Source organism: Heptranchias perlo, chromosome 31, assembly GCF_035084215.1.
Source record: "Heptranchias perlo isolate sHepPer1 chromosome 31, sHepPer1.hap1, whole genome shotgun sequence".
In the NCBI taxonomy this organism is placed as follows: Eukaryota; Metazoa; Chordata; class Chondrichthyes; order Hexanchiformes; family Hexanchidae; genus Heptranchias; species Heptranchias perlo.
In genome coordinates, this window is record NC_090355.1 from 15,921,434 (window position 1) to 15,944,632 (window position 23,199).

A 23,199-nucleotide genomic window follows, 5' to 3' on the forward strand; every position below is an offset into this window, starting at 1 on the left:
CTGGGAAAGTGTTTTTCCCCAAGAAACTATCTTTATTATCAGTAAGTCTGTACCCAGTCTCAAGGCTATATGGTCATTCATTTCTGTTAGTCAGACAGTTATCAGCATGAGAGAACTTGAAGTAATTTAGACAATTGTGCTTCCGTATGTCTTTGGTGAGAAACTAAAATGTAAGATTTCAATTGAATTAGCTGGTCAGTTAGTATGGTCAAATATCCATCATGCATTTCTTCATTTATGATTTAGGTGTATTAAAAAGTTAATATGGTCAGGTATCTCTTTTATGCATTTCCACAAGTGCAAGGGCAATGCTACAAGGATTTGCAAACAGACTATTTCTATTGGCAGTTGACAGACCTCTTGATGCAAACATAATTTGAATCCAACTGTAGCATTTCTTGGCATACTAGCTGCACCGATCAGGATTTGACTGTATTACTATACTTGACTAACTTGATTGCTCTATCAGCAATAGCGGCACATAGCTGAGGCACAAGAATTTCTGGATTGCAGGCTAGAAAATCCTAATGACACAAAGCCTTTCTGTCAAGACTGATACACCAGAAAGTAAAACATAGCCTGGATTTACTCATGGCAACAAGTAGCAGACAACAGTTGTATCATTCAGAACACCACAAGGGCAGCGATGACCTTTGTTATGTGTAATGATATATGATTAAGCCATACTGGAAATGACAGGGAAAATTTAGGGAGCCCCCAGAACGTCCGAAACATTTCAACTTTTTGCAATTGATTTTATTTAATTCTAACTATCAAGATAGGCCCTGAAGTTTCACACTGCTTTCAGCATTTCTGTGGCATAAGATCGAGGCGGCTAACTTGACTAACCAGCAAATTGGGATAGAAGCAATTTCTGCCAGTTTTCCACCCCAAAAGCAAAGTACCTCAATTTTCAAATGCTATTCAGCCCTTCCCGCAATCTGCCCGCCAAGTCCCCATGCACCTATTTAAATATATTTAAATGAGAGGCAATGGTGCTGAAGCTCCGAATTTCCTGTCTTTGCACTCACAATGCACCAGGGGTAAGTTACAATAAGAAATAGAAAGGTTAGCTGTGGCCAGAATCAGCTGAGGCAGATGGAAGTATGAAGTTTTTAGCCTGAAAACTGCTGAAAGTTAATCATAGCATCATAGCAGGTACAGCACAGAAGGAGGCCATTCAGCCCATCATGCCTGTGCCGGCTCTTTGAAAGAGCTATCCAATTAGTCCCATTCCCCAGCTCTTTCCCCGTAGCCCTGTAAATTTTTTCCCTCCAAGTATTTATCGAATTCCCTTTTGAAAGTTACTATTGAATCTGCTTCCACCACCCTTTCAGGCAGTGCATTCCAGATCGTTACAACTTGCTGCATAAAAAAATGTTTCCTCATGTCGCCTCTGGCTCTTTTGCCAATCACCTTAAATCTGTGTCCTCTGGTTACCGACCCTTCTGTCACTGGAAACAGTTCCTCCTCATTTACCCTATCAAACCGTTCATGATTTTGAGCACCTCTATCAAATCTCCCCTAATCTTCTCTGCTCTAAGGAGAACAACCTCAGCTTCTCCAATCTTTCCACATAACTGAAGTCCCTCATCTCTGGTACCATTCTAGTAAATCTCTTCTGCACCTTCTCGAAGGCCTTGACATCCTTCCTAAAGTGCGGTGCCCAGAATCGACACATTACTCCAGCTGAGGACAAATCAGTGTTTTATAAAGGATTAGCATAACTTCCTTGCTTTTATATTCTATGGGCTCAATTTTCAAATGGCGGTGGGATGGCAGCAGGGGGGTGGGGAGGGGTCAATGGGTGCACAACAAACCTGGATAATAAAATCTTACCGTTTCCCACGTGATCACGAGTTAATTGCTGGCCCTTATCATGGCTTCCGGGTTTGCCGTCCGAAAGCTGCGCCATGGGCGGACTGCGCACTCGCGTGACAGGCTGTCAGCTGGAGTGTCTCTTTTTAAAGGGCCATTGCTCCAATAGCTTTTGCTGGAGCAAAGACCAAAACGACACAATGAGGCAGCACAGGGGCAAGGCTGCTCCAAGATTTAATGATGCCTCACTTCAGGTGATACCGGCCGGGGTGAGGAGGAGGAGGAGGGAACTGTTTTACCCGGCCGATTGGAGGAAGTGCCCTGCTTCTTCCACCAAGAATGCCTGGCTCAAGGTAGTAGAGGAGGTCACCAGTCGCAGCAACGTCTGCCGCACTTGGGTCCAGTGCAAGAAGCGTTTCAATGACCTAACTAGGTCAGCAAAAGTGAGTGCACTTACTGATTTCTCCTGCATTCCATGGTGCACATCACCCCAGCCCCCTCCAACTCATTCTGCACTGCCAAGACTACTCCATCACATCACTCCTCACACCCACTTAAGGCTCATCCTCAACTTACTTGTGCTTCCTGAGCACTTCCTGACCTCCCCATTTGTGACCCCACCACTACCACTTATCCCAATCCTGATCCAATGTGATGTCTCTGTCTCATCCTCACCCTCTGATGGACCTCTTTCACGGTCAGCCTCACCCAGAGCAACGTATTCATCGGTTGGCCACTTCACCATCACTCACTCACTCTCACATCTGTACTTTCAGCCTTTCTAGGAAAAGAAAGCGCAAAACGCATGCAAGAGGGCGAGCACTGGTGGTGGGGCTGCAACAAGTAGTGGTCCTCACAAACACAGAGGAGACGGCGCTGGACATCAGCCACACCCTCGAGTGCCTGTCCGTATGGGCGCTGAGACTGGCATCCCACAAACGTCTGGTGACACAACTTTAACATTCATCACACACAACATGAATTGATGTTAACAATGCTTGCCATGTTGTACACCTCAGTATGCACATCGCAACATCACCCACCTGTGATGATGCTTAATATTGCCTTCTGTTCTCTTACAGGCCATTCAACGACTGCAGTGATGGCAGAGGGCGATTCCTCAGAGGGGCTCCAGGCCTCTGAGGGTGCACCGTCACACCTTAGCGAGCCATCCACCAGCGCGGAAAGTCACACCTCGGTGGGTCATAGTAGTTAATTAGTTGGGTTGGCACCTGGTGAGTCACCACACACAAGTGAGCACGAGCAGACACTGGTGGCAGGGGCAGCTGTGGAGAGTCCCCGTTGGGGGGAGCATTCTTCTCCAGGCTCTGCTCAGCTGAATGCAGATGCTGAACCCCGGGGGCCATCCTTTAAAAGGAGAATGATCGAGGGACAACAGCACATTTGTGAGGTACTGGAACAGGTGCCATGCGCACTCTGCATAATAGCGCAGAGGATGGAGGAGTCCAACTCCTGCATGAGTGGAATGGTGGCACAGGTATGGGAGGGAATCTCTGAGATACTGTCACAGGGATGTGAGGAACTGTCTGTGATAGTGTTGCAGGTAACTGCTGAATTATCTGAGAGTGACGCAGGTAAGTGCAGGAATGTCTGCGATGGACAGAAGGCTAGTCTCCGTTGAGCTTCAAGCACGGCTCACAAATGAGTCCATTCAGGCCCTGACAACGGCCATGCGGACTCACAGTGAACAACATTCTGCTGCCTTAAACAGGCTGACAGATACTTTAGAAGTGGCCTTCCGTGGCATCACACATGTCCTCCAAACTGTTGGCCAGCGGAGTGGTAGGAGCGATGTGAGCCTGGCCCAGGAACGGGATGATGGTGAAAGGGGGCATGGAAGTGGGGACACCACTCAAAGCGTTCCCATGTCTCACCCGTTACCCCCCTCTCAAACAGTGCCCGCAATGCTCCATCCTCTCCAAGTGGCTGAGTCAGCCCCTGCACAGGTGCAGGTGAAGCAGTCTTTGGAGTGGCCCTCACGTACTCCAAAACCTAGAGGGTGTAGGCCGAAAGCATCTAAGCAGTCAGGGCATGAACATGAGCAACCTGCCACTAGCTCTGTTGCAGCCACAGGGGATGCACCACGTAGTAGTAGTAGGAAGAGGAAGGCTAAGGATTTGTGATCATGAAGGGTATGCACAAGGGTGTCTGACAGACTGTCCTGTTTTTCATTTATATTTGGTTTTTGTTATATTCACATTAAATGTTATCATTCTCACCACTACTGCCACGTCGTGCTCATTCTTGACTGGCTTTTGTGAGAGGGCCCTTTCACGTGCTTCACCATGAACGGCAACACTTGATGCCACCCAGTGGGTCACTTTACAGTAGGTGTATGTGTAGTTGCGGAACTGTTTTGAGCAGGGAGGTGGGGGGCTGATGTTAGCGCTGGTCTTTTCAGGTGGTGTGAGGACTGAACTCTTCTCACTTTCTGATCTTACGAGAACCGTTCACATATCAGTGACTCCCAGACCTCACGAGCAGCCAGGTGAGCCGCTGCTCTGCCCGTGGGTTCATCGTCGTCCTCCTTCTGCTCCTTCTCAATGGGGTTGGCAGATGTGAATGGTGGATGAGGGGATGGGGCCTCCTCAGCCGGGACCCCTCTCTGTTTAGCCATGTTGTGCAAGACCTGACACACTACTATAATGGAGCCACTCTCGCTGGTGCGTATTGAAGCGCTCCCCCAGAACGATCGAGGCACCGAAATTGCATCTTGAGCAGTTCTATCACATGCTCAATTATAGACCTAGTGACGATGTGGCTGTTGCTGTATCGACACTGTTGCTCGGTGATGGGGTTCCTCAGAGGTGTCATGAGCCACATATGCAGAGGGTATCCCTTGTCCCCGAGGAGCCAGCCCTTAAGGGTGTTTAGTGGGTGGAAGAGGCCCGGGATGTTGGATTCCCTCAGAATGAAGGAATTGTGGCAGCTGCCAGGGAGTCTGGTGCAAACGTGAAGGAATCTTTTGCGCTGGTCACAAACGAGCTGAGTGTTGATGGAGTGCTACCCCTTACTGTTGATGAACAGTCCTGGCTGGTGTGGAAGTGCTCGGATTGCTATATGGGTGCAATCGATTACACCCTGTACCCGTGGGAAGCCAGTCACAGAGTGGAATCCCACTGCCCTCTCCGTCTGGCTGAAGTCGTTTATGCGGAAGGTGAAATATTGCGAGGCCCTGCGAAACAAGCCGTCGGTGACCTGCCTTATGCACTTGTGTGCAGACGACTGAGAGACCCCGGTGATGTCACCGGCGGCACCCTGGAATGATCCAAAGGTGAAGAAGTTGAGGGCAGTGGTAACTTCAACAGTAACGGGTAATGAGATGCCGCCAGGCCCAGCCGGGAGCAGCTCAGCATGAAGGAGGCTGCAGATGTCTGCGACTACCTGGCGACTCACTCTGAGCCTCCATATACACTGCTCCTCAGAGAGGTCCAGGAAGCTGAGCCTCGGTCTGTAGACCCTCTGACGAGGGTCGTGCCTTCTGCGACGTCGCTCCCTCTGTTGTTGCCCTCTGTGCTCTTGTGCAGGTCCCTGTGGCGCAGCACTGTGTTGTGGAGCTCCAGGTGGCAGAAGTGTATGCTTTGCTTGGCGAGGATGGTGATGTTGCTCATCCTCGGATGTAATGGTGAATGCAGCCATTGTGTCCCCCCATCCTGATGGTGTTAGTTTGAGGAGGTCCAAAAAGTTGGTAAATATGTGAAAACAGAAGAATTGTGAATGGAAACCAAGAACTTTCAGTCTGAACACAAAGAACTCCCAGCCAAAAGTTTGTCTGAGAGAACTGAGTGCCCTGCTGCAATAACTTACCTTTTATCTCCATCTGTCAAACAGAGATTTAAATGTTCAAATGGCTGCTGGCTGAAACACATCTCCTCCAACATGGAGCACGGGAGACGCTGAGGCTGAATGAAAGTTGCTCCCCTGCCTCAATCACCATGGGCTCGATATTAGGAGGGCTGTGGGTTCGCGGCGGGGGGGCGACTGGGCGCGTGGGTAACGCACCCGGTGAAATCAGTCTGCCCCGCGAGCGATCGCAGCCTAATTGGATCCACTTACCTGATCTTCCGGGTGCCCCGCTGCTGAGCTGCGCGTCGGGCGGGCTGCGCATGCGCAGTAAGGTCGGTCAGCTGGAGGAGCTCTATTTAAAGGGGCAGTGCTCCACTGACAGATGCTGTAACAAATGGGAAAAATTACAGCATGGAGCAGCCCAGGGGAAAGGCTGCTCCAAGGTTAATGATGCGTCACTCCAGCTCTTATTGGATGGGGTGAGGAGGAGGGGGAGGACAGAGATCGTCCCCCCGGCGGGCGGGAGGAAGCGGCCTGCCTCAGCCACCAAGGCCTGGCTCGAGGTGGCAGAGGAGGTCACCTGCACCACCAACATATCACGCACCTGCATACAGTGTAGGAGGCGCTGCAATGACCTAAGTAGGTCAGCCAAAGTGAGCACACTTACTCATTCCCCTACTCTCCGTCTGCCACATCACCGCCCCCACCCCACAACTCCTTCTGCACTGCCAACACTACTCTGTCACATCACCCCTCACACCCACTCAAACCTCATCCTTATCTTACCTGCACTTACTCACCTCGCCAGTACTCATCCCGCCACTACCACTCAACCCAATCCTCATACAATCTCATGGCTCTATCTCATACTCACCCTCTCATGCATCTCTTTCACGGCCAGCCTCACTCAACCTGCCACTACCTGTTTTGCAGCCACAGGGCATGCATCACATATGTGCAGTAGGAAGCGTAAGGCAAACGTGTCGTGAGCATGAAGGGGATGCACAAGGGTGTTTGAGGGTTTGTCATGGTTTTTACTGATATTTAATTTCTGACCAACTCACATCACATATTATATTGGCACCACTATTGCCACGTCTTTGCGAATCTTGTCCTGAGGATCACAATGAAGACCCATACCTGATGCCACCCACTGTATCACTGCAGAGTGGGTGTAGGTGTATTCGCAGGGCTCTTTTGTGCAGACGACTGAGAGACGTCGGTGATGTCCCTGGTGGCACCCTGGAAGGATGCGAAGGAGAAGTTGTTGAGGGCAGTGGTGACTTTGACAGTGACAGGTAAGAAGATGGTGCTCGGGCCAGCCGGGAGCAGCTCGGCATCAAGGAGGCTGCAGATGTCCACGAGTGCATGTTGAGTGACTCTGAGCCTCCGTGTGCACTGCTGCTCAGAGAGGTCCAGGAAGCTGAGCCTCGGTCTGTGGACCCTGTGGCGAGGGTCGTGCCCTCTGCGAAGCATCTCTCTCCGCGGTTGCCCTCCCTCCTGCTGTGCAGGTGGATGTGTCACAGCACTCTGTTGTGGAGCTCCATGTGTCAGAGGTGGACGGCATGGCCGGCGAGGCTGGTGATGCTGTTCGCCCTCCGAGGAGGTCATGACTGCAGCCACGGAGGCCCCCATCCAGAAGATGTACATCTGAGGGGGTCCACAAGGTAGGTATATGTGTCTGGACCCCGGGGTAAGCGTGCAAGTTTGTGAATTTGATTGTTAGGAGGAGGGTGGTGGAGGCCAAACTTTGTCCAAAGTGACAGAGTGGCCTCCTGCAATGAGTGAGGGTCTCCCCCCCCCCACTCCCTCCCCCCCCCCACCCCACCTGTCAAATGGACCTTTGTAGCTGCCACAGGCTGATGGCTGCAACACGTCCATTTGAACTGGGAGTGTTTCCCCCAGTACGGGAAACAGTCCCAGTTGTTTGTAAAATCTCACCCCTCCTGAAATATTCCCTTAATCAGGTCTGTTAACGACCTGAAATAGCAGAACAAATACTGTCAAGTGGCACCCCACTGGCTTTAATTGCCTGCGGGAGTCCCACATGCGGGGGCTGCACGTCTGTGGGGAACCCGGAAGTGGGCGGGTTGGAGCCGGGCTCCCGACCTGCTCCGGGAATCCCCGATTTTCGGAGCCCCCCCCCCGCCAGGAACGCACCCGATAGCAGGTGCTAATATCAGGCGCTAATATCAGGCCCCATGAAATTAACAACTTCAACAAATTCAACGACATTAATAAGTGCTTTACATATCAGCCCACCGGCTTTAATTGCCAGCGGGACTTCCGCATTCCAGAAGCGCGCACACACTGATGCGTCTGTGTGAGATGTGGAAATCGGCGGGTTGGAGCCAGCTTCCTTACCCACTCAGGATTTTCCAGATTTTCCCAGCCCCCACACTTTGATTTGAAAATTGAGCCCTATGCCTCTATTAATAAAGCCCAGGATCCCATATGCTTTTTTAACAGCCTTCTCAACTTGTCCTGCCAACTTCAAAGATTTGTGTGTGCGCACCCCCAGGTCTCTCTGTTCCTGCACCCCTTTAAAATTGTAGCATTTAGTTTATATTGCCTCTCCTCATTTTTCCGACCAAATTTATCACTTCACACTTCTCTGTGATAAATTTCATCTGCCATGTGTCCGCTCATTTCACCAGTCTGCCTCCGTCCTCCTGAAGTCTGTAACTATCCTCCACATTGTTTACTACATTTCCGAATTTCATTTCATCTGAAAACTTTGAAATTATGCTCTCTACACCCAAGTCCAAGTCATTAATATATATCAAACAGAGCAGTGGTCCTAATACTGACCCCTGGGGAACACCCACTGTATACTTCCCTCCAGCCTGTAAAACAACCGTTCACCACTACTCTCTGCTTTCTGTCCTTTAGCCAATTTTGTACCCACGCTGCCACTGTCCCCTTAATCGCATGGGCTTTAATTTTGCGAACAAGTCTATTATGTGATGCTTGATCAAATGTCTTTTGAAAGTCCATACACAACATCAACCGCACTACCCTAATCAACCCTTTCCAGTACTTCATCAAAGAACTCAATCAAGTTAGTCAAACACAATTTTCCTTTAACAAATCACTGCTGACTTTCATCTGTTAGCCCGTCCTTTTCCAAGTGCCAATTAATTTTGTCCTGGATTATTGTCTCTAAAAGTTTCAAGACCACAGGCATGAGGCTGACTGGCCTGTAATTGCTGGATTTACCCCTCTCCCTGTTTTTGAAAAGGGGTGTGACATTTGCAATCCTCCAGTCCTCCGGCCCCATATCTAAGGAGTAATCTACATCAATTACTATTGTCCTCGACATCATGTTCCCTTATGAACAAACACTTTTCCTAATGGTGCCCTATAATTTGTTGCTCATTCTCTACTAGGTTCAAGTGTACATGAAATACTAATATTACTTCAATTGTGGGTACGTATTATTGTTGACCTTTGGCTCCTCCATCACTATCACCTCCACTACTCTGTCACTGCTGCTATTATGCTCACTACACACACTGAATAATGGTAAAAGGTAGTAACAAATTAGTAATTTCTCCCCAAGGGGATTATAGATGATACATTAGAAATAATATCAAACGTACTGCAGTGAATTAAAGACAGCAATATACACTCGTAGTTCTGATGATATTCATCAATCACGAGAGCTTTGATTTTGTTTTCTTATTATTAAAACTGCTCAATTAAATTACTGCCTGGCACTCACTACTCGACAATTACCCTGCATTTCCTGTTGGTTTATACTGCACTGAAAGTAAATAAATAAAATAAAAAGAGGCTTTGATTGAGGAGGTAACACCATGTGGTACAGCAGATAACGGCAAATAATAAAAAATACAAACAGCTTCCAATTTTGATGCTGTAAACAAATTGAAATGGGACCATTCCCATATTCTTTGTTATTCACTGCAACTACAATTTATGAACCTTTTGATTTTGGGGGTATTTTAGTGTTGTAGCCAAGTTACTGGACTAATAATCCAGAGAACGTGAGTTCTAAACCCAGGACAGTTTGAGAATTTGAATTCAATGTTAAAAATCTGAAAATAAAAAGCTGATATCAGTAAAAATGACTAAGACGCTGTCAAAGTGTTGCAAAAACCTAACATGTTCACAAATGTCCTTTAGGGAAGGAAAACTGCCATCCTTATCATCTGGCCTATATGAGACTCCTGTCCCGTGCCAATGTGGTTGACTCTAACAGCCCTCCAAAGTGGCCTATCTAGCCACTCAGTTGTATCACACACAGGGCAACTAGGGATGGCAATAAATGCCGGCCTTGCCAGTGATGCCCACATCCCAAAAAAAAAATCCTGGAGTAGCTCCTCACATGGCACAAAGTTGTTGGAAAGTTCTTTTTTTTTTCCTGTTCTCTTCCTTTTGGAAGCTGTTCTATTTTTTGCTACCCGCCCCCGTCCCCATACCATTTAACTATCCAGCCTGGGGAGGGGGAAGGGGTGAAGCAGGTAATCTGTTTTCCACATCCTACTGTTCTATGTAAAGCTGTTGTGAGAGCAATGCTCTGTTTTCTGTCAGTGGTGGATGGTACGTGCTTGTGTCGTTAATTTTAAAATAGCTTCACTGCATCCATGTGTGATCAAATTTGAAACAACAGTACCTTTTATTTCAGAAGTTGGGCAGAACCTTTGTTGCTTTCGAGACTGGATTTTATTTCCTCTGAAGGTGGTATCAAATTTGTCAAAATCTCTTCAAAGTTCACTTTTCACTTCCTAACCCTTATTATTTTTAAAATTTCGATCATGTTACTTCCTTCATCACTTTCTGTTTGTCAAGGAAAAAAGTTTCAGTGGTTAAGAACCTCTTCATAACTCACTGATCAAAAGTCTGGAGCCATCTTTGCTACCCTTGGCGGACTTCATCCTACTGTTGCTATGTTTCTGCACAAATGGGGTTATCACAACTCAACACTGTTCCCCACATAGGTGGATTTACAAATATTTTATTAAAGCTATTACATCAAGATACACCCATGACTCACAGTAATATAGCAATGCCTCCAACATTTCACTGTACAGACTATAGAACTGATTCTAAATAGATACACCTGCCTACAATGAAATGTAGGTGTTCCATAGAAATACAGCCTGTTTGTGATATTAATTGAGGAATTACACAGTGAATACGAGCATATAACTGTTCATATGATACTGAGATGCACCAACCATAAGTAAGGTTGTTTCCTGGATATCTGAGAAGGTTTCTTTGTGTGTCTTACACTCACATCTCAGTGTATTATTGTTCACTAAGAACCTTGTGTAACTGATCCCAGGCATCAGCATCAGCTTGTACCCAGCTAGGGATGCCTGATATTATGTAAGTAGCACAGACAAAATCTCTTGCTTTGGAAGCATTACCAGTCAACGTTAATGCGAAACAATGTTGTCATCCTATTATGTTGATCCGCAGTATCTCAGGCTTCTTCACAATTCATTCATTTGCATATAAGTCTTTAATGCTTTGAGGTCAGGCTTTGGTTTATAAATACAGTACAAACAAATGATCTCCACGATGGAAGAAGTTAATTTATGAATACCATAAAGAAGATGTTTATGCAAAAGTCCAAATGGTACATTGAGCCAATGCAATTAATTTGAAATCTAATGAAGATCTAATAGAGAAGCACCTTGACTGAAACAGATTATCTGGTCATCATCATATTGCTGTTTGTGGCACCTTGCTGTGCATAAATTGGCTGCCGCATTTCCGACATCACAACTGTGACTACACTTCAAAAAAGTACTGAATTGGCTGTAAAAGTGCTTTGGGATGTCCTGAGGTCATAAAAGGTGCTATATAAATGCAAATCTTTCTTTCTTTATGGGAGATTTACTTATTTTTACAGAATCTAGTATTATTGTTTTTATTCTGCATTTGGAACACATCAGCACAGATCACGTGAAATGTCTCCATCTGCTAGTTTAATGCTCTTATTAAACTTCTTGGAGTAAATGGAGAAAACTGTAGACTCTTCCTGATCTCTGTCCGGATGGGTGCGGAGTGGACACCAGGCTCTTCAGCACAAATAGAAGAGCCAAAATGGAATCCGAGTTACTATGCACTGTTCTTGTGGTCTTCCCAGTAACCAGCTCATCAAAGAGCATAAGCCCCAGGCAGACAGATTGATCGTCCAACTTTTGGCTGAAGAATAGTGCAGCAGAGTGTGGGAATAGAGGGGAGGATAATAGAAGGCTGACATTTCAAATTAATGAGAGGAAAAAAAAGAGGACAGAAAGTTAAACAGTTAAAAATGTACCAAGGCCTTTCCATTTTTTTTTACACCTTCTGGTGAGTTTATCCTCATATGAAAAAGAGTGCATTTGCAAAATAATTACTTTTAAGTCAGTACTTTCTGTCTGAAACATACATGCTGTGTGTACTATCGTATTATACGAGAACAATTGTCTATCTAGTGCTGTGTAGCTGCTGCACCAATGCAGCATGCTGAGAGGAACTGCTCACAACACAGACAGTGTTATTAAAAATACAGAAAATTCTTCAGATTCACCAGGTGTGATTTGTGCACAGTGGAGGAATTTGCTGTAGGCTGTGATCAGAAAGATAGAAAAAAAACAGACAAAAAGAAAGACACAGAGAGAACGATAGAAAGACAGGCCAAACGATAAGACAAACAGAAATAAAGACTTGCATTTTACATAGTGCCTTTTCTATCGCTCAGAAATGTCTTAAAAGCACTTCACTTACAATGAAAGTGCAAATGCTTGTTATTTGCTGCATTCTGTGAAAATTCAAAATGGTGCGAGCTGAGGTGGGGCTGTTCACACCTCAGAGCTTTATTGCACTTGGCGGTCTCTTATGTTGTAATGCTACTTTGCTCCTAAATGCATACCCAAAACCGCTCCGCATCAACACAACACAACACGCAGCAGAACTGTATGCCTGGAGACATCGACAAGTCTGTGAGCTATCGGTTTCAGTTTTCTTTTTGGCAGTTACCATTTGATTCCTGATATACCTTTCACTGGTGAGTACAGTGCACTCGGTGCAGCTGCTGTTGGAGAGGATTTGTCAGGGTAACCTATTACATCATTTAAAACAGCAATTCTACCCGTTCTGCTTGCAATTACTCCAAAAAGATTGCTGGAAACTCATCAATAATGTTTCAGTGTTGACATTTATTTTTCTAATTGAACACAAAGAGGTCATTAACTTCAAAATGTTCTGGAAAGCCAGCGTAAACAAGCTTTTGGGCTTAGTAGGCTATACTGTAAAACAAAAAATAGTATTTAAACAGCATAAACCAACAGCATCTCATTAATTCCATGGCTTTCAAAATTAATAACTGAACATGAGCTTTGTATGGCAATTTGGAAAATGCATGTAGCAACATGTACCCTTCAAAATAAGCACAGACTGCAGACACACCAAAAGCCTGAATAGATAAAGGTGTTGATAAAACACTGATCATGTCATAGTTGTAGCTGTATACAATGTGTAGAATTCTTCTACAGTAGTTTGTGGTCAGCACTCAACCTCAAAATTATTGATGAAAATATAAGGCCAGTTTTTGTCAGGATTAAAGTTACCTTAGCAACAGGTCACCGGGTCTTGTCTGCACAATTTACTTCAGCAAAATACAGCACCTTCGTTACTTTCTCGTATCCTCTCTACCTTCTCTGTATGTATGTTAACCACTCCCACGCAGGCAGGGGAGTGGGACCAGCTGGATTGCTCTTGCATAGAGCCTGCATGGTCTTGATGGGTCAAATGGCCTCCTTCCATGCTGTAACCTTTCTATGATTCTATCTTTCATTTCTTGATTCACAACCATAGTAATCATTATCCTTGTTCTTCAGTGCAGATGAAACATCAACTTACATTTATATGGTACCTTTCATGTAATAAAACATGTGTTTTATAGGAGAAGTGATAGACATCAAAGAGGAAGTAGAGTCGTTAAAAGGTGTGACTGCTTGAAGAGGTAAGTTTTGGAAGATGATTTTAAAATTGAGAGAGGTAGCAAGATGAAGATATTTAAGGAGAGAGTTGAAGGGTGCAGGGGCATGATGGCTGAAGGCTCTGCCATTGATGATGGAGTGGAGGAAGTTGGAGGCATTTTGGAGACCAGAATCAGAGAAGTAGAGGATGCATTTGGAACGTGGAGCCCAAGAACAAACTCCCTGCTCTTCTTCCAATAGTGCCATAGGATCTTTTACATTCACTTGAACTACTAGAACTAGCAGATGCAGCTTCAGTTTAATATCTCATCTGAACTACGGCATCTCCATCAATTCAGCACCCTTGGTGGGGGGACCAAGCTTATATAGGTACTTATGTTATAGTCAAGAGGAGCTTGGGATTATCAGAATGAATCTGGGATTGTGGGATATTTTGAGTACTGAGACGACAAGGTGAATCCACTCGAGGTGCTCTGGTCAGATGTTGGGGTGACAATGAGGCCGGTCGTGAGCCATGGGCATTTAAAACTGCAGCCCTTGGGTTTGATAACTAAAGCTTTAGGTAAATCTTGGTGAATTTTTTTTTCAACCTGCAGCTTCTGATTATTGACACATTTATATGTGAAATAGTTTACTTTTTAATACTCCTCAAGACAAAATTTGAGCACTAAATATTTGTCATGGACATTTTTGCTTCTTCCTTTTAGAATCCAGTTGTCATTGCTCAAATGCACATTAAACAAATGCTGGAAAACACTGGGAAATGCAGCTCCAACAACACTCAAGAAGCTCGACACCATCCCAGGACAAAGCAGCCCGCTTGAATGGCACCCCATCCACCACCCTAAACATTCACTCCCTTCACCACCGGCACACAGTGGCTGCAGTGTGTACCATCCACAGACTGCACTGCAGCAACTCGCCAAGGCTTCTTCGACAGCACCTCCCAAACCCGCAACCTCTACCACCTAGAAGGACAAGAGCAGCAGGCACATGGGAACAACACCACCTGCATATTCCCCTCCAAGTCACACACCATCCCGACTTGGAAATATATCGCCGTTTCTTCATCGTCGCTGCGTCAAAATCCTGGAACTCCCAAACAGCACTGTGGGAGAACCTTCACCACACGGACTGCAGCAGTTCAAGAAGGAGGCTCACCACCACCTTCTCAAGGGCAATTAGGGATGGGCAATAAATGCTGGCCTCGCCAGCGATGCCCATATCCCATGAACGAATAAAAAAAATAATTAGTAATATTCAAACTGTTGAAACTTAAAGTTAAAAGCGCTCTATTATATAGACAGGTATTAACATTTACCACTCTGGTCTGAGCTGGGCCACCTTTTCTTGAGTATCTATTGGTCCAGCACAAATAAAGTAACAGAGAGCAAAACTGGAAAACATAATAGCTCTCCGTTGTGGTTTTTAAATGGTGTAGCCTGCAATTACTACAGATATCGGTCTGGTATTGACCTAACAGTGCTCTGCTCCATTTTAGTTTTGTTAAAGAGAAAATCATATTTTAGTGAAAAGCTGCTCTGATGACACAAGAACTCCCGATTAGATCCATTACATTTCATTACTGATAGATCTTTACTCATGAAAAATAATCCTTATCCATAGGATTCCCTGTGGAACCAATGAAACTGCTATTTCACCCAACCCCACACAAAGGAGATGTCCTGTGCTGATATTTGCCATAATATGAAGTGAATGGGAGTGTTTTCAAAAGTAAAATATGGCCCACACCATTCGTGAAAAGGTCAACTAATCAGCAATCACAGGGCACCAGCAAGGATCTCTTCACTCGCTGTCAAGAGAGCATTTCCACTTGAATGAACAGATCAATCTCCTGGGGATTCTTCTTCAATAGTAGAAATTTACTAGAACGAAGTCATGTCAGGCATACGCACCTCACTTCAACAGCTCCCCTACAACACTGACCTCTTTTAACTAAAGCGATAAGAAAATGTAATCTTCTTGTGAATCATTCAGAGAATCACTGGTGAATTTGATGCTTTTGTTGAGATTGATCTCCTGCAGTGTGTACTCGCAATTCAGCAGTGCAATCCATGCTGCAACATTTAACCAGGCTTTAGTCAAGTGCATTTTATCCCATAACTGTAAATCAATGTGGCAGCCTGACGCACCATGAATGAGTGACATTTAAAGTGATAAACAGGCCATTCATTTAAAAGAGATACCGTCATGCTCGCAAAGCTTTCTTTTGCGATATGGTCTGATATTCTTCAATTTCACCCAGTTACTACATCAGATTAAAGGCTTGAGCTATTACATTTGTTTGACCCTTTCAGCAATGAAATATTTTGTTAGTTTCAAAGTAATAAAGATGTTTCATATCATATTATTTTCTAAAATTATGTTCTGTACAAATTTACTCAGTTGTATAAAAAACCGTTCAGTAAAATTACTGTTTGCAATATGCTCATGTTTTAATGAGTCCAGTGTCAGGAAATTGCTTAGAAGCTTGATTATAATCTAATTAAATCTTACACTAAATAAGGTCACTCGCCCACATATTCAAATATATAACTGTACATTTTCCAGCAGTTTCATATCAAAAAGAACCAAATGTCCAATGATGGCAAGTCTCTTATCAACAATAACTTGCATTTCTATAGCCTTTAACAGAGGAAATCGCCAATGGTGGGATGAATGGAGGGGAGTGCACAAGTCAGAGCCAGAGGAAGAGAAATTGGGGGGAGTTGTAGCATTGGAGAAGGATATAGATAGGAAGGGGTGCGACTATATAGGGATTTAAATGCAAGGATAAGAATTTTAAATTTGGTTTTAAATTTTATCAAGTTGAACAACAAAAAAAAGAATAATCCTTTCACGTTACTGAGGTGACAACAGCTCAAGTATAAAATCTTTGAGACGAAGAATTCCTCAAACTGTACCAATGACGATTGGTGAAAGACGTAAAATCGAAGCACATGGATTTGTGTGGGAATCTGGAAAGGGATCCAGCACTTTCCTCGAGAACTTCATTACATCATGGATAACGTAGCAAAATGTTGAGCTTTGAGTCCCCTTGTCAGTACTACTATAATAGAGTATCCTAAGACACTACTAAGATATGTGTATGAGTGCATAATGGCCCAGATTTTCCCACAAAGGCGAGTTTGGCGACACACACCGTGTATCACGCCGTCTAGTGCGCTGATCTCACCGAAGCTTCAAATTTTGCTGGTTTTCTAAAACCCACCTCTTTGACCAACCTTTTGGTTACCCCTCCAAACATGTCCTTCTTTGGCTAGGCATCCATATACGTGCACAAATCTTTGAAGGTGGCAGGACACGTTGAGAAAACAGTTAAAAAAGCAGACGGGGTCCTGGGCTTTATAAACAGAGGCATGTGGTACAAAAGCAAGAAAGTTATGTTGCACCTTTAAAAAACACTGGTTTGGCCACAACTGGAGTATTGTGTCCAATTCTGGGCACCAGGCAGAAGGCCTTAGAGAGGGTGCAGAAAAGATTTACTGGAACGATTCCAGGGATGAGGGAGTTCAGTTATGTGGGTAGACTGGAGAAGCTGGGGTTGTTCTCCTCAGAGCAGAGAAGATTAAGAAGAGATTTGATAGAAGTGTTCAAAATCATGAAGGGTTTAGATAAAGTAAATAAAGAGAAAGTGTTCCCATTGGCGGAAGAGTCAAGAACCAGAGGACACAGATGTAAGGTGATTGGCAAAAGAACCAAAGACGACATGAGGAAAAACTTTTTTATGAAGCAAGTAGTTATGATCTGGAATGTGCTGCCTGAAAGGGTGGTGGAAGCAGATTCAATCGTGGTTTTCAAAAAGGAATTGGATAAATATTTGCAGGGCTACAGGGACAGAGCGGGGGAATGGGACTAACTGGATTTCTTTTGCAAAGAGCCAGCAAGGGCTCGATGGCCCGAATGGCCTCCTTCTGTGCTGTAACCATTCTATGATTCTGCTTACACCTCTGGGAAGCGCCTTGGGTCATTTTTCTACACTAAAGGCACTGTGTAAATGCAAGTTCTTGTGGTTTTGCTGCCATTCTTCAACAAGTGTGGAATCCATTCAACAAACCACTTCTTAACACTTTCAATAAGTGAAAACATCAAAAATCAAATCTGGCACCATTCCACATTTACTATATCACAGTAATCTGGCAGTATAAAAATAAACTCTTCATATCTGATTGAAAATCATATGCCAAGTAATTATGGTGCATAATTTAACATTGTGCTTCTGGCAGTTTTACAGAAAAGCACTAAGAAATGCCAATGTATCTCCCAAAGTTCATTCCAATACCTTAAAAATGTTAATAATGTTATCTGCATTTTGATATTTTGGATTTGAAACATCCAATCACTTAACCTGATGCTCATTCCTACAATGTCAGGTTGATTTATGGCACAGAATGGAAGAAAAGGAAATATTGCATTAAAGCAGAAGCAATACTGCTGAGGAAATGTTCCTACTTAACTCTGACTGTAAAGTATAACATAGGGCCTAGAATTATATGACAAACTCATACGAAACAACAGGAACTCTCAAAGAGCTGGGACAGGCTTTGCATATTTGAGAGAGACATTGGCATCAAAGTTTTTTTTATAACCTTCAAAGGATTTCAGTTGAGGTCACTCAATAATGTTTTTGTCTGCTGAAGGTGCCTGGTATTTCAATATTGCGTATCCCGTCATCACAGTTTCTTACGGCATGGATACGCAAAATGGATTCGGAAAGCTTTACCAGGATGAGACTGAAAGCTACCGACAAGGAGAGTTAAAAAGCAAGTAGATTTAATTGCACAGATCGACGTGAGATGGGCTTCTGAATGCTCTGATTCCCCTCAAACAACAGTGTCTGAAGAGATACACAGCTGTTATGTTGTTAAGTACATGCCTAAGAATGTCCAGTAGCACTCCGGGTTCCAGAGAAAACTAGGACACTGCTTACTATAAAGATGGTAGCCATGCATCGAGTCACATGCAGCAACAGTTTAACACAACTTACTCAACACCAGCCCTTTTAGTGTAATGTTCATATTTGAGTTTCCTGTGGGAGATAGGATGCTGGCAGTCACAGATGTGTTATGTAGGTAAATGACCAGGTAAGTGTCTTCCCACATCATTCAAGCATGGATGTTTAGCAGCCAACCAGGAATAAACAAACAATCAATGTGCATGTGAAGATAGGACTGAGCAGGATAGTGTCGATTCAAGGAACAAATGTGGGTTAAGAAAATATGGGAAAGCATTACAAATTTCAAAAAGTGCCTTTTAAAAATGGAAAAGCTCTGCTGCCTCTCTGCTATCCCACCCATTAATCTCATCTCACTGATCAATGTGTCGGCCATGGCTCAGTGGTAGCACTCTTGTCTCTGAATCAGAAAGTAGTGGGTTCAAGTCCTACTTCAGAGACTTGAGCACAAAATCTAGGCTGACATTTCAGTACAGTTCCTAAGGAGTGCTGCATTGTTGGGCGTGCAGTCTTTCAGATGAGATGTTAAACCGAGGTGCTACCTGCCCTCTCAAGTGGATATAAAAGATCCCAAGGCACTATTCGAAGAAGAGCAAGGGAGTTCTCTGGGTGTACTGGCCAACATTTATCTCTCAACTAACATCACTGAAACAAATTATCTGGTCATTATCTCGCTGCTGATTGTGAGACCTTACCGGGTTTCCTACATTACAACGGTAACGACACTTGAAAAGTATTTAATTGGCTTTAAGTGCTTTGGGACATACTGAAGTTGAGAAAGGCATGCATAAATGCAAATTCTTTCTTTTTATCTACATTGGCTCCTAGTCCTACAATGCCTCAGATTTAAAATTCCTACCCTTGTGTTTAAATCCCTTCTTGGCCTCAGCCCTACAATGCCGCCCACAAACTCTCCATTCTTCTGACTCCAACCTCTTGAGCATACCCTTCTCCAGGTCTCACTCTCTAGAATTGCTTTCCTAAACCCCTCTGCCTTTCCACCTTATTCTCCTCCTTTTAGCCTCTCTTCAAAACCCACAGCTTTGACGAAACCTTTGGTTATTCCTCCTAATTACTTCCTTTTGGCTTGGTATCCATTTTTCTCACCTCACTGTGAAGTGCTTTGGGACATTTTTCTATATTAAAGGCGCAATATGAATCTAAGTTGTTGCAAATGGCCTTCTGTACAATCAAACTGTATTAATGAGCAAGGACGTGAACTGCACCACAGCTCAGCTTCAGCCCACGGTTAAATAAAAACACACATAAACCCTCATTAATTACTGCCATTAATTTCATACTTATTTAGTTTTTAAATTCAATCTATTCTAAATTGGGTTTCTAGGAAGAATTCCAACAGTTTTATCCTTGACTGACTTCAAATCATCCATTTTAACTTTTATATCCACTGATATCTGGCATGACTTTGAAATCTAAGTCATAAGCCTGGCCAAATTGTAACATAATTTATGATGTCCAGTTATGATGTTTTGGATCCCATTGATTCCAAATCCATAAATCAAACTGATGCCCTGAACCGGTATTCATTATTGATAATAGCATTACCTCATTTGACATCAACTGAACTAAGTTAATACTTAATACAAAAGATTTTGGAAGTTGTTTGTTAAAATTCCATCAATTTCCTTTCCTCTGTTTTCAAATCTTGCTCAGTGTCAGCTTTCCAAAACATTAATGGAAAAGAAACATTGAAACAAAATAACTCCCACACTATTGGGTCTCTGATCGATTCTCAAACAACTAAAATAAAAAGACAAACAGTTGATTCTAGCTAAATGGGACACGGTAAATGGAAAGATTATTTTGTAGTGGATTTTTTCAGACACTGATTTTCATTGTATTAAAGTCTGTTTACATGAATTTGGCCAGGTCTGAACAGCCTGATAACATTTTGCTTACAGATTCAATGTTATCTGATCAGGGTTCATGGACTATCCAGTGTTGCCAATAATTATCCCCAACACCATCTAATTTAATTGGTTTTAGTGTCCCTGGATTAGGGATGGGAAACTTAATCAGGAAACTCAAACTTAGTCTTGGTCACCAAGCAGCCAAGCCGGCTGGATGTACTTGTATTAGACATAGAGTGAGATGGGGGGGTTAGCAGTGTGGTAAAATGGCATGCAACGAGTCACTGTAAAGGCCCACATATGAATAATGGGCACTTGGGCAAGGTACGCAGAAGGAGTTATTGGCTTCAGGAGAGGAGGTGGGCAGAAAATTGAAGAGAAAAAAATCCCACAAAGCTATTATTTAAAAATGCATTGCAAAATCTTGTACTACAGCAGATATAGGGCTCGATTTTCGGACATCCGAGCCGGCGGGATCGTGGCAGGGGGGCTCCAAAAATCGGGGATTCCCAGGGCGGGTCCGGAGCCCGGCTCCAACCCGCCCACTTCCGGGTTCCCCAGAGATGCGCTTACATGCGCGCGCAGCCCCCACATGTGGGACTCCCGCCGGCAATTAAAGCCGGCGGGATGGCACTTAAGGTAATTATTTTGATACTTCAGGTCATTAGCAGACCTGATTGACATGATATTTTAGGAGGGGTGGGATTTTCACCTCAACTGAGACTGTTTCCCGTACTGGGGGAAACACGCCCAGTTCAAATGGACATGTTGCAGCCATTAGCCTGTGGCAGCTGCAAAGGTCCATTTGACAGGTGGGGGGGGGGGGGGGGGGGGGAGACCCTCACTCATTGCAGGAGGCCACTCTGTTACTTGGGACAAAGTTTGGCCTCCACCACCCTCCTCCTAACAATCAAATTCACAAACTTGCACACTTACCCCGGGGTGCAGATACATTTACCTACCTTGCGGACCCCCTCAAACGTACATCTTCTGGATGGGGGCCGCCGTAGCTGCAGTCATGACCTCCTCGGAGGACGAACAGCATCACCATCCACGCCGTCCACCTCTGACACGTGGAGCTCCACAACACAGTGCTGTGACACATCCACCTGCACAGCAGGAGGGAGGGCAACCACAGAGAGGGATGCGTCACAGAAGGCACTACCCTCACCACATGTAGTCGTGGACAGCTGCAGCCTCCTTCGAGCTGCTCCCGGCTGGCTCGAGCACCATCTTCTTACCTGTCGCTGTCAAAGTCACCACTGCCCTCAACAGCTTCTCCTCCACATCCTTCCAGGGTGCCACCGGGGACATCGCCGACGTCTCTCAGTCGTCTGCACAAAAGAGCCCTGCAAATACACCTACACCCACTCTGCAGTGACACAATGGGTGTCATCAGTTGTGGGTCTTCATGGTGATCCTCAGGAAAGGGCATTATTGCACAAACCAGACAAGATTTTCAAAGACATGGCAGTAGTGGTGCCAATATAATATGTGATGTGAGTTGGTCAGAAATGAAATACAAGTAAAAACCATGACAAACCCTCAAACACCCTTGTGCATCCCCTTCATGCTCATGACATGTTTGCCTTATGCTTCCGACTGCACATATGTGATGCATGCCCTGTGGCTGCAGCACAGGTAGTGGCAGGTTGAGTGAGGCTGACCATGAAAGAGATGTATGAGAGGGTGAGTATGAGATAGAGCTATGAGATTGTATGAGGATTGGGTTGAGTGGTAGTGGTGGGATGAGTACTGGCGAGGTGAATAAGTGCAGGTAAGATGAGGATGAGGTTTGAGTGGGTATGAGGAGTGATGTGATAGAGTAGTGTTGGCAGTGCAGAAGGAGATGTGGGATGGGGGCGGTGATGTGGCAGACGGAGTGCAGGGGAATAAGTGTACTCAATTCGGCTGACCGACTTAGGTTATTGAAGCGCCTCCTGCACTGTATGCAGGTGCGTGATACGTTGGTGGTGGCAGAGGAGGTCACCTGCACCTCGAGCCAGGCCTCCGTGGTGGCAGAGGCAGGCCACTTCCTCCCGTCCGCCAGGGAGAAGATCTCTGTCCTCCCCCTCCTCCTCACCCCATCCAATAAGACCTGGAGAGAGGCATCATTAAACCTGGGAGCAGCATTCCCCCTGGGCTGCTCCATGCTGTAACTTTGCATATATTCTGCAGCATCAGTCAGTGGAGGACTGTCCCTTTAAATAGGGCTCCTCCAGCTGACAGCCTATGCTGCGGCTGCGCAGTCCGCCGGCTGAGCGGCTTTCGAGCTCGAAACCCGGAAGCCAAGTTAAGTACCTTCAATTAAGCTGCGATTGCGTGCGGAGCACCCCAAATTCACTGGGCACGTTACCCACGTGCCCAGTCGACCCCCGCTGCCAGCCCGCCTCCCTCCTAATATCGGGCCCATAGTGTCTGTTCAACAATATAACTTTGAGAACTTCTAACGCTTCATTGGCTTTATTCATTTTATTTTGCTCAGTTGATATAATCCTATTTTATGCAGATTTAAATTGCCACAGGTCTCCTGTAAGAAAATAGAAAATTTAACTCGAAAAATTTTTTTTTTTCACTGAACGGATTTTTTTTCCAGTTTCTTCTGTTCAAGATTATACAAGAGCTACTGTCTGTCTTAAAGCAAAAGCAGCAATCAGCACTAAGTAAAATGGGAGATGTTAGCTGGCAATCAGCCGTGGTTGGATAAAAATAGGGTGACTTCAGCTAATTTTTGAGCCAGTTATTGACTTCTGAATCTAAGGAAATTAGTGTT

General features: G+C 44.8%; 1 protein-coding gene across 2 annotated transcripts in view; it reads right to left on the bottom strand.

Moving 5' to 3' along the window:
• Window positions 1-23,199, bottom strand: part of whrna (whirlin a) — a 145,419-nt gene that overhangs the window by 116,067 nt on the left and 6,153 nt on the right. The gene's annotated exons all lie outside the window — the stretch shown is intronic.